Source organism: Jaculus jaculus, chromosome 1, assembly GCF_020740685.1.
Source record: "Jaculus jaculus isolate mJacJac1 chromosome 1, mJacJac1.mat.Y.cur, whole genome shotgun sequence".
NCBI lineage: Eukaryota > Metazoa > Chordata > Mammalia > Rodentia > Dipodidae > Jaculus > Jaculus jaculus.
The window spans coordinates 115,942,084-115,957,467 of record NC_059102.1 but is presented as its reverse complement, the minus strand read 5'-3'; the positions used below and the strand labels follow the sequence as shown (position 1 = coordinate 115,957,467).

General features: G+C 41.3%; 1 long non-coding RNA gene across 2 annotated transcripts; it reads right to left on the bottom strand.

Annotated features, from left to right (window-relative positions):
* Positions 1 to 9,991: 9,991 nt before the first annotated feature.
* Positions 9,992 to 15,176, bottom strand: LOC123455582. 2 transcript variants are annotated; one of them, XR_006634000.1, is made up of 3 exons: positions 15,053 to 15,176; positions 11,211 to 11,350; positions 9,992 to 10,349 (listed from the first exon to the last, which is right to left on the bottom strand). It is a non-coding gene; the product is annotated as an uncharacterized LOC123455582 (long non-coding RNA). The 2 variants fall into 2 exon arrangements; XR_006634001.1 differs by having other exon boundaries at positions 14,937 to 15,068.
* Between the last annotated feature and the right edge of the window lie 208 nt (positions 15,177 to 15,384).

Below are 15,384 nucleotides of genomic sequence, written 5' to 3'. Positions count from 1 at the left end.
GTTTGTGGGGAAAAAAATAGTTTATTTTGGCTTACAGGCTCAAGGGGGAAGCTCCACGATGGCAGGAAAAATGATGGTATGAGCAGAGGGTGAACATCAACCCCTGGCCAACATCAGGTGGACAACAGGAATAGGAGAGTGTGCCAAACACTGGCAAGGGGACACGGTCTATAATACCCATAAGCCTGCCCCCAACAATACACTGCCTCCAGGAGGAATTAATTCCCAAATCTCCATTGGCTGAGAACCTAGCATTCAGGACAGCTAATTTTATGGGGGACACAACACCTGAATCAAACCACCACAGGAATCAAGGCTCATTGGGAAGAAGCTGGTTTCCAGAGTCAGACCAGAGAAAGGAGATGGATGTAGATGATCTTACAATGTAAGAAATTTCCTAAATAAGGAATGGAATATTTAAAAAGTTTGAAGGTATCTACTAATATATCACTTATTAATTTTAAAGGGAGTCAATGTGATGTCAGAATAAAGAAAACTCACAGAATCCACTCATACCAAGTGACCAGCATCAGCAACTGATATCATTTTTTTTCCTGATGAGGTGTATTGTTAAGGGTGCAGTGTTACCTGGGTGAAATATTGCCAGGAAGGCAAAATCTGAACTCAAACAAATGCAAATCAAGGGATATCATACAAAATAGCTGGTTTATACTGTTTAAAGATGTCAAAGTCAGGAAACATGAAACACAGGCAAAAATAAAAAAAACAGAAGATTTGAAAGCTGTGAGTGTTAAATGCAACGGGTGATCTTAGAGCAAGAAAAAAAAATCTATGTAAAAGATAGATGGGTATGAAAAATGTTAATAATAATAATGAAACAATAATCATTAAAAATAGATGAGGAAATGAGCAAAATTGAATCTAGGTTGTAGACTATGAATTGCATCAACATTAAACCTTAAGATTGTGATAATTGTGTGGTGTTTACATAAGAGAATGAATGCACTTAATCTTCAGAAATGCACACTGATGCCTCATGCCTCCAGCCTACTGTGGAGAGCTTCGAAATGTGGATAAAATGATGTAACACAGGGTAAAGGGCATATGAAGGTTGTGTGTGGGGGGGGGGGTAGTGGTGCACATATGGAAGGCTTGGACATCATGGTGTGGGTCCTCACCTTCCACCTTGTTTTGAGGCAGTTTTTCTTGTTTGCTGTTGTAGACACTATACTAGTTAGCCCATGAATCTTGGGGTTTTCTTGACTCCATCTCCCATTGCTGTAGGCACATTAAAATTATAAACACCTGGGCCACTTGCTCAGTTTTACATGCAGCAAGGGTTAAAAAAAACACTGAGCTCTCTATCCAGCCTACATATGAAGATGTTATGCTTGCAACTTCTCTAAGGGCTTGAGGCCCTGGTGTATACATTTCTCTCTCTCTCTTCCTCTCTCTCTCATAAATAAATAAATATTTTAAATAAAAATATTTTTTAAAACCCTCAAGATTATCCTTAGCTACATAGTTTGAGGCCCGCCTGGGATACAAGAGAATGAGTTATTGAAGAGAAATCTCATGAGGATTGGGATTCTCACTTTCTATAAGCATTTGCATTTCTATAATCCCAGCACTCCAAATGCATGTGCCACCTTGTGTATCCAGTTTACATGGGTAATGGGGAATAGAACCTGGGTTTTTAAAAGAATTTATCTTCACTTAAATATAAAATAAGAAACCGAAGTGAACTTCATCCATTTCAAATAAGTACTTCCTCACAACAAGAAACACATATTTCTGGGGCTGGAGAGACTTCTCAGCAGGTAAAGTACTTGCCTGCAAAGCCTAATGATTGGGTTCTATTCCCCAGTACCCACCTTTTTGTTGTTGCTGATGTTTTTTAGGCAGGGTCTCACTCTAGTCCAGACTGACCTGAAACTCACTCTGTAGCCCCAAGGTGGTCTTGAGTTCCCCTCAATCCTCCTATTTCAGCCTCCTCAGTGCTGGGATTAAAGGTGTGTGCCACTCCACCTGGATTTTCTTTTGTTTTCCTTCCTTCCTTCCTTCCTTCCTTTCTTCCTTCCTTCCTTCCTTCCTTCCTTCCTTCCTTCCTTCCTTCCTTCCTTTCTTTCTTTTTTTGAGATAGGATCTCACCTGGAATTCTCTATGAAGTCTCAGTGTGGCCTTGAACTCACAGCGATCCTCCTTCCTCTGCCTTCTGGGTGTTGGGATTAAAGACATGGGCCACCATGCTTGGCTTCCATCTGAGTTTTCCATCTTAGTTTTTGAGACAGGGTCTCACTGATCAGGAGCTCACTGATTTGTCCACATAAACTAACCAGCAAGACCCTGGCATTCTCCTGTGTTTACCTCCCCAGTTCTGAGATTACAAGCACAAATCATCATGCCTGGCTTTTATGTGGGTGCTGGGGATCCGAACTCAGGTCCTTATGCTTACAGGCAGCTGTTTTCCCATTAAGCCATTTACCCAGCCCCAGCCTTGAACTACTGACCCTCCTACCTCCACCTCCCTACTGTTGGGATTACAGGTGTGTACCACCATGCCCAGCTTTCTTGTGACACCTCTAAAGGCTCCACTAGAAGTAATCTTTTCCCTCTGGTGGGAACTCAATGCTGTGACCAGATTCAGCCTTGAATCTTAGTTACGTGCAAGTGTTTTTCTTTTCAGTTTTCCCTCCCACTGCCTCACGCAGAGCCAGTCATATGACTGCAAGAACTGCATTTTGTTCATCTCAGAAGCCCAGCAGTGTCTGACCCATGTGCTTCAGCATTTGTTTAAGATATAAATCTTCTTGAGCAAGGAGCAAGGGAGATGACTCACTCACATAATGTACAATACAGTTTTGACTTTTTTGCATAAGCCTGCTCAGCAAACCACTTCCGTGTTACACAATGGGGAGGGTGAGGCTGTTTTCAATGTTCAATTCAGTGAGGGTTATTAAAAGTCATCCACCTACCTCTACATAAAAGACAGTTGAGAAGCATTAATTCATGACACATCTTAAATCGGGGCCTCTATTTCATGGTAAATGTCAGGATAAAAACTTAAGTCATTATATATGTGCAAAATATAGTACAAACTTGAGTGAGCTGAGGATTAGTAGAGCCAATAAAAAGATGAAGTAAAATTGGAGCACAATAAAAGATCTGGCGTTCCCATAGGCAGAGATTTTTGTAAAAAGTTGTCCCACTTTAGCAGTAGGTTAACTGGCCTACTGTAAGTGGTACTGAAGATTAAGTTGCATTGTTGGCACTGTGTTATGTTAAAGTTAGTTTATGGGTAGAAGGCAGCTAGGGAGACTTGGGCAGGAACACCCTCGTGAATTTTTCATCCACCCACAAATGTTTTCAGAGCTTCTACCATGTGCCAGCACTCTGCTAGCCATGGCTGATAGGTAAATAAGACAAGCCTTAACCTTATTTTTCAAATTTCTTGCTTAATTAAATAATCAACATATACCATACTTGTCCTAGTTATGAGACATGCAAATTGCTACAAGGAATGAAGAGAGTGTTTAGGAAGCTGTTCAGAAGTTTTGAGAAGCATTATGTAAGAGCTCTATGTGACTTTTCCAGCACATTATTAATGTGCTAAAAATCAACCATGAAATTGAATTTCTAAGGCTCTCTTGCTTGTGACTTTAAGATTTCTTAATAGTCACATCCACTGAATATCATTTGATTATTGGTTTTTAAATTTCAACTTGTTTGCACCATTTAACAAAGAAATAGTGTTATGATTTCTCTTAGAATATAAATGCACCACTCTGAACGATGCTTCATGGAGATTTTCCCCCTTCTTCTAAATATGCGTATTTCCTCCCCAACCTCACAGAACATTAGAACTAGGAAATGTAGGCATCTCCTAAGCCAGTGCTAGTGCAACGTTTCTATTTTCTCCATAACGTTTGAAAGCACTTCATTTTCCACACAGTGGAGATTTTAGAAAACTTTTGCTTATCAAATAATTGATTTAGTTATGAGTTACTAACATTTATTTTCCTGCTTTCATCAAAGGCATATCATATTCATCAAAGCTGACAACTGGCATGAGCTAATCAAGTTTTGGAGTCAGATGACCTGAGGTCAAACCTTCTCTCCACCACTAGCTAGCTGCACAACTTGAGCAAATTTTGTAACTTGCTGTTTCTCAGTTTCTTTTAGAATTTATTTCATAGGGTTATGATAATCCCTGCATTATCACGGCCCCTTTTCTGATCCTGTCAAACCTAGTGTAGAATCAATATATATTACCACTGAAGTATCTAAAACTAAAAATATTTTAGCGTGGGAACACATATCACTACTTAAGAGTCCAATTAGGTTCTAGGATTCCAGGCTAAGGATTTCTATGTGAGAATAAACTTTTGTTGTTGTTGTTGTTCAAGGTAGGGTAGGTCTCACTCTAGCCCGCACTAACCTGGAACTCACTATATATTCTCAGGGTGCCTTTGAACTCACTGTGATCCTCCTATCTTGGCTACTTTTGCTTCCCGAGTGCTGGGATTAAAGGCATGTGCCATCATGCTCAGTTTTGAGAATAAACTTCTTAGAGACAACAAACTTGAAACCCAGAGAAATTAGTTGCCTGAAGATTGTTAGCTAGTCAGGACCAGAACCAGCACTAGAATCCAGAACCTCCAGATTACAGAACCATGCATTTATTAAACTAGTTCAAAGTCTGTGTATAAAATTAACAAATGTACCTGGCTCATGGGGTTGGAAGCAGACAAAATAAGGAGGTAAGAAATACTAACTTATAGTTATGGATTCCAGGCATGCTGAAAGCACTCAAGTATTGGCATTCTACTTTACTTAGAATGACTCAAAACTCTTGACGTTGGTAAGAAGATAAGAAATATGTGTCCAATCAGTGGAGTGTTCGGAACTAAGTGAGACATCTCTATCACACCCTCCAGGGCTCAGGGACCATTGCAGAAGAGGATTACAGAAGAGGTGGTGGAAAGAATGTAAGAGCCATAGGATGGGCAGGAATGCTTTGGAATGCTGTCTTCCAGACACAAAGTAGCTGGTACACTCATGACCTCACAGTGTCTGTTGCTACCTACACAATACCTGTATGAGGGGGAAAATGATGATATCAAAATAGAAGAGGAACGCAGTGGAAAGTAGGGGCTTAGTGGGGGGAGGTAGAAGAGGAAATAGAGGAGGGATCAGGATATACTGTGTACATATCTGGAGATTGTCAATAGAAAATTTCAAAAAGAGAAATATTTCTCTGCAGTTGGGGAAATGGCTCAGTGAGGAAGAATGCTTGCCATGCAAGCATGAGAACTTTGGAGGGCCTGAGTTTGATCTCCAGCACCCATATCAAAAGCTGTGTGTGTACACGCATACTTAAACCGCAGTACTGTGGGGCATGGAGACAGGAGAAGGGTTCACTGGTCAGGCAGTTGACTGAAACATCAACTCTAGTTTCAATGAGAGAGCATGCCTCAAGGGAAGAATGTGGAAGATCATGTGATAGAGGACATATGATGTACTACTCTAGCCTGAACATGTGCACGCAGATCTGCAACACACAGGTGAAAACACTAAACATACACTATGCCACATACCACCTGACACATACTACATATACACTCACACGTTTAAAAAAGACTGTAAATTCCAGTGGTCAAATACACTGTAGCATATAACTTCCTCCAAAAAGTGTGTTAAAGAATAACTGAAGCTGGTACTTGGGAGGCTGAGCCAGGAGGATCATCAGTCTGAGGCTAGCCTGAGCTACAGAGAGAGAGCCTTTGGCTAAAAAAAATTGCAAATGCAAATCTATACATAGACATTATAGATACATTTGTGAGAAATATTTTATGTGTTCAAATGAAAGACATAAATAAATAAATCAAAATGTGGGAAAAAGTACATTTTAGAGTAGGATTATATAAAGGGTATTTATTTTTCTATGTTACACAATTTTTATACTATATAATGCTTTTAAATTACTTATTTTATTAAATAAAACATTAGCATGTTTACAAAATTAAAAAATGGAATGAAAAGAAATCCAGATACCTGGTTCCTCTTCAAAGAAACACTCATAGTTCCTTGTATATCATTTTAAAGATCTATGGTATAGAAGCCATTTCTGTGTCTGTGCAAGCATTCATTTCTTCAGTAGTGGGAAACTCACAAATATTAGTTTACACTTCATGTTTTTATTTAGTAATAAACTTAAAAATCATTCCATATGAGAAAATACACTATTCCATCTTCTTTTTCTCAATTTTTATTAACATTTTCCATGATTATAAAAAATATGCCATGGTAACACCCCCCCACACTTTCTCCTTTGAAATTCCACTCTCCATCATATCCCCTCCCCTCAATCAGTCTCTCTTTTATTTTGATGTTATGATCCTTTCCTCCTCTATGATGGTCTTGTGTAGGAGGCACTGTGAGGTCATGAATATCAAGGCCATTTATGTCTGGAGGGATCACATTGCAAGGAGTTCTACCTTTCCTTTGGCTCTCACATTCTTTCTGCCACCTCTTCTGCATTAGACCCTGAGCCTTGGAAGGTGTGATCGAGATGTTATTCAGTACTCCAGTCACTTCTTTCCAGCACTATGATACCTTCTGAGTCATCCCAAGGTCACTGCAATCTGAAAAGAGAAGATTCTCTACCGAAAGTGAGAGTAACATTAATATAAGGGCATAAATATTAAGAGAAATGCTTACTGGGCAGTTTGATAAGCACAGTATATATATTTTTCCAGACATCAAGAAATGTTACACCCCTAGAGCTCATGACTTCCCATGTTTTAAGTTTTCACTTTCAGGGATGTGTTTCCCCCCATGGAGTGGGCTTCCAGTCCAATAGGAGTGCAGTTGGTTTCCACCATGACAGACATGCCACTATTGCACCTGTTGGCTCATTTGGCCTGGCTGGCCAATTATAAGGCTTGCAGTGTGCACTGTTGAGTATCTTCACTGGTGGTATCTCTTTCTCCCATTGAACTACATGTAGAATGGCTTCTTCCAGCTTTCTGTCAGCTGGTCTACATGGAGGTTATCAGCTCAGTTCCAGCAGGATTTCTCAGTGGCCTTGCAGCCCAAGTATGTGGAGTCTTCAGCAATGGGGTCTTACCATCTATTCCTGGTAGGAAACCAAGGGCCTCGGCAATGGCCTATAATGTTTTGGGGGCATCAGGGACCTCCCTGGCCAATAACTCACTGGAGGTATCCCATCCCTGGCACTGCAAATTTTCTAACAATGATCTATGGCTCCTGAGTGTTCCATTGTCCAAAACCAGAAGATTCCATATGATTTATTTGCATCCTCTTAGATTTTGATTAGCCCTCCCTCTACCTTTCCTTTATTCAATCTCTTCCCCTGACCTCTCTTTAGGCCTTTTCACCCCCGTTAGTCTATTCTTCTACATATATATATTGTATATATATATATATGTGTATATATATATATATATGTATATATATATATATATATATATACAATACCAATCTATTAAGTACCCTCCTCCCTTCCTTTCTCTTAATTTTATTATTTTGAATTTAAAGTAAATGATTTTAAATCTAATACATAAAAACAAAAATATACATATTTATTGGGTATAACATGATTTTGTTTTACACACACACACACACACACACACACACACACACAGACATATCTATATACAGTATAATGCCTCATTTGATGGTTGTATGGCATTCTTTAAAATGACAAGAACATTAATTGTTTACTCTATCCTCAAGAGATATTTGTTTTCCATTTTCTGCTACTATGAATAATGTTACAGTAAATATTGCATATCTATCATTAGGTACAGGTGTAGGTATAACTGTGTAGAACATTCCTTGATACAAAATTATCAGGTCAAAAGCTTATATTATAGCCAAGTGGTGCATACCTGTAACCCCAGCACTTTCAAAGCTGAGACAGGAGGATCATCCACAAATTTGAAGCCAGCTTGGTCTATAGAGTGAATTCCAGACCTATAGATTAAGACCCTACCTCAAAAATGTCCAATTTATACAACATAAAAAATTGTAGATGCATTTTTTTGTGTGAAGAGTGTATGCATGTGTATATGTTCTGAATGTATTCATATGTTCACATCTGTGTGTAGGTATACAAAGCACATGTGTGTACATGCATGTGGAGACCATAGTTGCTATCAGGAATCGTCCTCAATCACTGTTCACATTGTTTTTGAGATGGATCTCTCATTGAATCTGGTGCTAATTCAGCTAGACTAACCAGTAAACCCAGGGATTCTCCAGCCTCTGCATCTATAGCACTGGGATTAAAAGAGCATACCACCATATACAGCTTTCTTTTAGTGGAGATCCAAACTCAGGTCCTCATGTCTGAATGACAAACTACTGGCTGAGCTATCTCCTCAGCCTGCTGTACATGAATATTTGAAATTTATTTAATCATAGCACATGACCTACAAATGTAAGTTTTAAAGGGCCCTAAATAAAATGATCTAAATATCTAGCTTATTTTTATTTAAATATTATTGTGGTTCTATCATGCTACTATAAAATAAACAACTTAAGAGTTTATTGCAAGGAATTGTTCTTCTCTTCCACTACAAGTTTCTCCAAGTCTCTGAAATAGAGTCTGACTCATAGCAGATAATTGACTAAATATTGATGAATGAATGAATGAACAAAAGAAATTCAATATCATTTTCATTATTAGCCATCCAGGTTTTTTGTTTTGTTTTGTTTTGGAGGACAGGGTCTCATGTACACCATGTTAGCTTTGATCTTCCTATCTAAATGAGGACTTTAAATTCTTCCTGCTCTTCCAAGCCTCTATCTCCAAAATTCTGTGATTATAGAAATTGGCCATAAGACTCAGTTTTTTAAATTTAATTAATTTATTTACTTTAGAGAGAAAGAAAGAGGCAGATAGAGACAGAGAATGGGCATGGCAGGGCCTCTAGCCACTCCAACTAAATTCCAGACACATGCACCACCTTGCGTAGCCCTCTTTTGTGGGTTTCAGGGAATCGAACCTGGGTCCTTAGGCTTCATAGGCAAGTGCCTTAACCACTAAGCCATCACTGTAGCCCAAGACTCTGGTTTTGATGGAGATTCTCAAAAAGTAGCATGTTTTGTTGTAGGTTAGGGTTCCTGGAAGCAGAACTTGAAACAGATGTATCAGCTATAATAATTGAGGATGCCCAGCAAAGAATCCTGGGAAGAGTGAGGGAAGGTAGTGAGGCCAGGCAAGAAGGCTACCTAAGATGTCATTAGTTTAGGCCAAATCTGTCCCGAGCCTGACCTAGTGGGGGCCTGTAACATAGTCATCCTACAGAATTGGTTTCACCCTAGAGAGAAGTGCACAGTATTTTGACTTATCAGTCCTTTTTTTTTTTTTTATTACAGACATAGAGAACACATACTCCTCAGTGAAGTAAGCTCCCATCCTACATGGGACAATTTCTGGAAACAGGAGTCATGGTGAACCATTAATAGTGAATACACAAGGCAGCTGATAGATAGACATGTGCTTGGCCTACAGGAAATCTGGGCAAAGCACCAAAGATGACCACTACACCAACTCAACTATTTCCCAGTGAGTCCCAATAGAAAAGTTCATTCATAAATGTTCCCATTGTTCCTCCCAGCAGTTTACTGTAAAAGACCCTATTCCTTACTTAAGTCAAAGGCACATGAATCAAGTCAAACAAGGAAATTTGTTGTCTCCCCTAACTAGTAAAACTTAGCACAATAATGTATTTGAAATGGAATGGGCTGGCTTCCTTTGCATAATGTACTTAGCATACAGAAAAATAAAATTAATTTAGAAAAATTTTGACTACATGAATTTAAACTTATGGCAGAGAACTAAGCAACATTTTCAATTTGTCAAGTACATATTTTCCTGAATTAGACTTTCTTATCAGGTCATAATTGATATTTGTAGGTGATTATGTTCAAATTTGAATATGTATCAGTATTTTAGAGATTGCATTAATCAGGGTTCTAGAGAACAGACATACTGAATATATACTATAAAAGTGATTTATTACCTTGACTTACATTATATGAGCTGGGTAGTTCAACAACGGCTGTCTGCAGGCTGGGGAATCCAAGAACCCAGTAGCTGTTCAGTCCCTGAAGCTGGATGTTTCGATAGTGCTAATTTGGCACTGAAGGCCTGGTAGATTCCTTCAGAGCCACTGGCCTCCTGTGTTGGAAGGCTGCAGAATCTGGGTTCTGATGTCTATTCAGGACGGCGGCAACAGGGCCAATGTACTCACCAGCAAGTAGCAATGGCAGCCAGACAAAAAGCACTGATTTTCCTTGGATCCTGCAGATACAAGCTGAGACTCTGACAGAGAGTCTTCCCCCTCAGTTAATCCTTCCTGGAAATGTCAATAAAGATGACAACAGAGATTGTCACATTGGTCTTATTGGAAGTTTTGAAAATATTGGCTTCCAAACTCTAGTCTAAATATCAGCTTTTAAAACTTTTCTGGTAGAGACAGATATACATACAATAATTAAAAAAGAGCCTAAGGTTAACTAATCAAATCTCTCAGGGCTGGGGTCCTGTTCCCTGGTTTCCACTCTAAATTCTCACTACACTCCCTTTTGTATCTCCCAAAGGGACATTAAACTGTTAACGTGAGCATAGTTTGAATTCAAACTTACTGCTTCCTTTTTATAAAACTGACAGTATTTCCCTGGGGACAATTAACTCTGCAAAGGAGAAAAACTCTTTGGGAATTAAATTTTTCTGCACATTCACTATGGTGACTCGAATGTGAAGAGGGACAAAAAGCAGATTGGGTTAGACTCCAGGCTTTCTTGACTTGTCAGCATTTTAGATGAATAGGGAAATGCCTGAGAGGTTGGCTTTCCTCTGTGCTGATGTTCTTGGAATTGTCACAAGTCTCTTAGAAGAAATGGGCTCATGTTAATTATTTACAATAGCTTTCCAGGGGGACCAGAGTCCTCTTTGGACAGATTTTAAGATCCTGTCCCATCCTGACTACATCTTCACCCTAAGGAAGCTGAGCTCTGACAGGCTGCCCCTGGGAGCAAAGGAAGTCTCAAGGCAAGACATCTATCTACATGGAGGGTAATTACAGCCTTCAGACAGAATGGGGTTAGGTTTAATTAACACAGTTGGTTTTTCCCAAGGGGCCAACACTTATACAAGTTTTTCTGTGGATATGAAGGGGAGGAAACAGACATTCCTAAGACTAGCAGGAGGTTCTTACTTGGGCCTATCATTTTTCAAGAGGCTGTGGAGCTGAATGTACATGAATGAACCAGCCCGCTGAGCTTTGCTGCCCGTTCTCTGGACTCACGATGTTTGTGGCGTCTTCACCTTCAAGAGCTTGTCCAATCCTGCAATATGCTATGAGAAAGGTTTGAGAGTCCTTATTTTACAGACAAGTGGAGGTGACTAGCTATGGCCATGCAGTTGGTCAACAAGTCAAGCCCTGGGTAGTAAAGCCTTACCCCTCACTTTCCTTTAAGGTGACCCAAAAGTAAGGTCTAATGTTTTCTCTCTTTCCCAAATCTCTGGGTAAACAAAATGTTTGGAGTGGCCAAAATGGGATTCCATTCTTTTTCCCATGTTTGTTTGTTTGGTTCTGGACAATTTTGGCTCCATCTTTTTTCTTTTCTCTTTTTTTCCCTCCTCTCGTCCCTCCCTCCCTCCTTCCCTCTCTTCCTTCCTTATTTTTTTTGTTGTTGTTATTGTTTGTTTGAGATAGGTTTGCCAGCCCACACTGGCCCCAGACTTGCTATGTGACACAGGACAATTTTGAACTGGTCATCCTACTGCCACCTTTTTCCTGAGTGTTGATGATGAGCCTGTGACACCATGCCCAGTTGATACAGTGCTGGAGACTGAACCCAAGACTTCATACAAGCCAGGTTGGCTCTCTACCAACAGAGCTACATCCTCAGCTTTCACATCTCCTCAGAGAGAGTTTCTCATTCTCCAGTGTGCTAGATTCCTCTGCTATAAGTCCCAGGCCATTCTTTGTATATAAGTTCTACACTTGAATCAGACCCACTGTAAAATTCTGGGGCCTGGCATCCAGCAAACAGTAAGTTGAATCCAGACAGGCTTGACACAGGGCAGCACAGCATGGTGAGACAACAGATTCTTATTGCATTCCACTGCTCATGGCTCCTTCCTCCTTTGACCACCAGAGTCATCGCATGTCAGACACATTACATGTCTGACATATCTCAGTACAAAGGAGATAAACAAGACCAAAGCTTGCTGAGTTCCCACACTGATATCAGGCAGTAAGCTTCTCTATACCACATTCCATGCTCCTTGGAAAACCTCCCCTCCACAGTTCTGAGATAGCAACTGTATAACTATTCAGCCATCTTGATATTCTGATAAGACATTACCTACATTCGCCTAGGATTAAATTGAAAGCATTTTGTGTTTAGCACCCCCTTATATTTTCATATTCCATATTATTAATGTATTTTGCTATCCTCAAAATTCCCACAAAGTAATTTTGTACCCATTTTATATATGGGTAAATTGAGGATTAATTAGGTTTAATGATATGCTGAAATACAACCTCTAGGAAAAGCAAGGATTCAACCTCTGACTTCAGATTTTATGTTTTCCTCATATTGGAGCAAAAGCCATGTCTACATGCCTCAAAAAGAATACTCGCTTCTAGGGCTGGGCGTGGTGGTGCACGCCTTTAATCCCAGCACTTGGGAGGCAAAGGTAGGAGGATTGCCATGAGTTCAAGGCCACCCTGAGACTACAGAGTAAATTCCAGGTCAGCCTGAGCTAGAGTGAGACCCTGCCTCAAAAACAACAACAACAACAAAAAACAAAAAAAACAAAAAAAGAATACCCACTTCTGGCTGGTGAGATGGCTTAGTGGTTAAGAGCACATGGCACTTAACTACTTAAGCATGAGGTGGCCACAGGGGACAGACTAGAGGGGGCAAAATCAGAGAATCACTGAGGGTTAGCAGCTCCAGGTTGAGGGAGAGACTCCATCTGTCTTAAGGAAAAAAATGCAGATGAGTGATGAGAGAGAGGAACATCCCATGTTTGCCTCTGGCCTCCTCAAGCATGTTCATGGGGCACACACTTGTGCAAACAATAATCACCACACACACACACCCCTACCTGTAGGGGAAAAAAATCACACTACTTTCTAACTGGGTGGTAGTACAGGTTTGTAGTCCCAGTTCTTGGTAAATGGAAGTAGGAGGATCAGGAGTTCAAGGTTAGCCTAGATTATAAGGGACCCTGTATCAAAAAACCAAGAGGAAAATAAAAGTCCTAACCCTTCACAAATGGAGTGAAAGGCCTTTCCTACTGATGAAAGCCAGCAGCACAAATCACTTATAAAGAGCCTGGGAAGAAGCAATCATGTAGGGACAGGATGTAGACCAGAGTTTTTCCACATGAACTTTCTGTGTATTCACTACTAACTTCCTAGGGCCAGTAAACCCTTCCCCAGTATTTTTTTTTAAGTCAAATTCCAGACTATACACTTTATCTGTGAGAATAAGACTGCAGAATTGCTTTCCTATAATATTTGTATCTCATCTTGAAATTCTTTCATTCACTGTTATGTTGATTTATTCAATCATTTGGGAATTATTTTGTTAGGTGTATCATATATACCAGGTACAATTCTAGGTATACCATTTAATTCTACCTGTAGTCATACCTCTGTAAAGCCACTCATCACTTAACAGTCTGTAAGGCTTAGGATTTCACTTTTTAATTTAAATTTTCCTGGGAGAATTAAAGAACAAAGTGAAAACCAATGGACAGTTTTCCCAGCCAGCTTCCAGAACCCACCCTGTTGGGTTAACTGGTCTAAGTACATAGAGCAGTGAAAGGAAATGAGTGGCAGCCATGCCTTTCCCTGGTTGTGTGACGTTGGGAATCAATTGCCTCCTCAGAGCCTTAGTTTTATCCTCTGCAAAAGAGATCCCCCGCCATTTAATGCATAGTGCTCTGGCGGATCGTAGAAGAATTCAAATATAAGAGTCTAGCTCAGGGCCCTGTATGGACAGACTTCTCAGCCTATAAGACAGTATCAATAGAGTAAAGCTGTAAGTCCTCAAGCAGTGTTATAGTGCCGACACCACCCAGCAGGGAGCTCAGGGAGCCCTTTTACAGCCTCATGACCTCCGCAAGAAAGCTGCAAAGCAGGGTTACTTTAGGGCAAAGACAGCCAGCCCAATTCAGCCGTTGTTTTAATCACTCAGAGCTGCAGTACAGTCTTGAGGCACAATGCAGTGACATTCCAATTCCCTGACAAGACGCTCCCGGGAGGAGATTCTTGGAAAGAGATCAGGGTGAGAGGAGGTGGTTCAGCTGCTCCTGTTTGCCTGGCATTCCCCTTTGGGTGTTGGCCTCCTTTCTAAGCACCCCTCAGGAAAAGAGGAGAGCCGTTTCTGTTTCCTGCTCTCTGCAATTCTGAGGCATAGCTGAAGGACCAAGTATGTAGACAGAAAGGGACTGGGATGGTGATGGGATTCCTTCGTTCCCTGACCGATGTACTTTTACCTGCAGGGACAACTAATGGGAAGAGGGACAGATGGCTTCTGCCACATCTGCAGGTGGGCAAACTTGCCCTTCAGTGCTCTCATCCTCCTAATGGGCACACCCCACACTGGGTGCCAAGTGTACTTGCTGAATAAATGCAGAAGCCCTCATGGCGGAAAAAAATCACAAATAAGTAGCCATTTCGCTCGTTACCAGTTTCAACCTCTCTCGAGATGGTCTGGTATTGAAAAAATGTGCCCGTGCAGTTATGAGCTCATTCCACCAAAAAGCGTGTACAACAACCGTGAGCCCTCAGTAAACTAACCTCCCAAACTGTAGCAGATACCAGCCTTGTAGAATTCAGGTAAGCACGGAGCGCGTAACGCCTGAGAGCGAGCTTGCGAAATGCACTTACACAGGTGTCTAAACTAGGGCAAAGCCCTACCTGGAATCAGGGACCAGCGGTGGAAACTGCCCTTCCTGACTGCATGACGTTGGGCGGGTTACGTCAACTTGCTAAGCCTCAGTTTCCTCTTCCAAAAACGAGAGAGGTCGTATTACCTCTTCCGCGGGCTTGTCGCCATTAAAAGAAGGCAAGGGACACACCCAGCGCCACGCTAACTCGGCGCGCACGTGGCGCTCGATCGCTGGGTTCCTCGCCGTCGCCGTTCCTCCTCGCTCCGGGGCGCCGGGTGCCAACCTCGGACCGGGACCTCGAGCGCAGCTCGCGGCGCGGGCTCCGGGACGGCGGAGGTTGGCGCACGCGCGCGGGGCCCGCGCCGGAGCAGCGCCCGCGGGTTCCCTTTCACCTAGAGCGGCGGGGCTCGGCGCGGGGTAACTCCAGGTCAGACTGCGGCCCAGCGCGCCTGCGCGGCTCGGGCCGTCCCTTATTT